This window comes from Phoxinus phoxinus (assembly GCF_949152265.1).
Source record: "Phoxinus phoxinus genome assembly, chromosome: 18".
NCBI lineage: Eukaryota > Metazoa > Chordata > Actinopteri > Cypriniformes > Leuciscidae > Phoxinus > Phoxinus phoxinus.
In genome coordinates this window covers 5,102,112-5,104,576 of record NC_136893.1, presented here as the reverse complement: position 1 = coordinate 5,104,576, position 2,465 = coordinate 5,102,112, and positions in this window count along the sequence as shown.

The window sequence follows — 2,465 nt, the reverse complement described above, 5'->3', positions numbered from 1 at the left end:
ATTTCAAAGGTGAAGTAACTTCAGCGCCACTAGCGGCACCAAGCGGAATTGAAAAATGTATTGCTACAATAACTATTGTGCTTTGCAGGTTACATTTGATTTAAACTTAAAGCCTGTATAGTTCTGTCAAAATGTATATAGAATTAAAACAATAAATACAATTTGGTACTCTTTAATGTGTTCTGATAGTAGCCGACTCAGTTCAACCATCTGCACTGTGCAGTGTGACTGGGCACTGATCATCTCTTTTTTTTTATTAGGCTAGTTACAGCATGAAATAAATTTGAATGAATATCAGAAGGTATGTTGATTGTTGAAAGATACAGTATAACTTACAAAATGTATCATGTCTCATGTAATGTCACGTCAATGTCAAGTCACATACAGTCATTTACCTTTAAAGCCATTCAATGACAATACATTAAAAAATGAACTCTGTGGAGCATTTTTGTATATGCACTATATTACTATTATATATATATATATACATATACATATATATAATCTGTGGAAGGCGTAGGACGATAAATTGTTTCTCCAATCTCCAATCCGGTCTGAATGCAGTGGTACGATTTTCTACCTTGACTTGTCTTTGTAGTATTGTTTTGGTTGTTTGTTGTTGTGTTTCCTTGCCTTCCTACTATGTAAAGCGACCTTGGGTATGAGAAAGGCGCTATATAAAATAAACGTATTATTATTATTATTATCTGCCTGTGAACATGTGTTGTTCCAGCCTTTTCTCGCGTAAATGCATCTCTATAGCACGCAGTGTGTTTATTGTGCAATTTATATGCGAAAATAAGTTTGTACGTGCATATGATACGCAGTTTTCGCGTGCATTTGATACGCACTTGATTGTGTATAATACACAAGCACCCCACACCACTACTAAACCTAACCAACCCATGCGTATCTTATGCACGTAAAAACTAATTTTCGCGTATAAATTACACGATAAACACACTGCGTGCTATAGAGACGTATTTAGTGTGATCCATACCTCTGTGCATCAGCACATTACCTGCTATGAGTAAGACATCAGTCACCAAGCACCGCAACCGCAACAGCAGCCACCCTTAAAGTTCCTCCTGAACCAAAACAACGAGCTTATGCTGCATTCATGCCACAACTACTGTAATTTGGAAGAGATGGAAACCTGTGACATTACTCAGAGAGATTTGTGACATGAATTTATGCCTTTCAGTAGCAACACTATCAACGCCGAAATGAATCTGCAGCAGTCGGGTTTATACAGGTCCTAATTAAGTTGTTTATGTTCATTATTATAGTAATGTTATGTGTTTTGAGACATGAGGTAATTTAACGCCGTCTCTCGCCTGTGATGTTTTGCAGAATCTTCTGTGTGTGTGTTCATGGGTTTTGAAGGAGGCGTGGGATGGAAGATGCTCTGAAGGGAAGGCGGGATCTTATGCTTTCATAGCTAACTTGCTATTGCGAGTATAGACGCTCCAAAAATTGCCTTCCCTACCTTTAATTTATGTTTGAATAAACCTGTTGTGAATACAAGTTTTTATGACAGCCACCGTAAAAGTCCATAGCTGAAAAGCACAAAAACTGTATGGCGGGAGCATCATGGTCACGGTCTCCAAGGCCGAGCAACTGCATGCAAGCCTCACATCAGCCAGTACAATTCCAGTCATCGGGTGGATTGGTGTAAAGCATCTGTTCTGTGGAGTGACGGATCTCTGTTTGGCAGTTTAATCGGTGAGTCTGGGTTTGGCAGATGCCAAGAGAACTTTAACAGCATTGTGCCATCAGTAAAGTTTGGTGGAGGAGGGATTATGGTGTAGCCTATGGTTGTTTTTCAGGCGTTGGGCAAGGCCCCTACTTCTACTGAAGGGAAATCTTAGTGCTTCAGCATTCCATGGCGTTTTGGACTAATGCTTCCAACTTTGTGGGAACCGTTTTGGGAAGGCCCTTTTCTGTTCCAGCATGACTGTGCCCCAGTGCACAAAGCAAGGTCCATAAAGACATGGTCGGATGTGAAAGAACTTGACTGGCCCGCACAGAACCCTGACCTCAACCCCACCGAACACCTTTGGGATGAACTGGAATGGAAATTGCGAATCACAAGCTTCAAATCGAATCAAAATGGCAAAATATTTAGTTTTTTTTAATAGTCTTTACCATTTTAATCACAAATCACTTGTCAGGAAATTAGCAAGAATTGCACAAATGCTGTAGATAAAGTAACTTAATACTGAATAGCCTTCCCCAGCTTGCCGACAGCTTTTCACAGAAGAGTCAGTGTTGTTCCACTCAATGTTAATGGCTTCAAACATTTCATGAGTAGTTGAAAAATGTCTCCCAGTTCTTTTGAGTATAATGTGAGACCAAATATTCACTATAGGGTTTAAATCTGGACTCTGACCCGGTCAAATAGACTTGTCTCTATCAGATCCTGCAACATTCTCCTGTAATATTCTCTTGTACTCCAACCACCA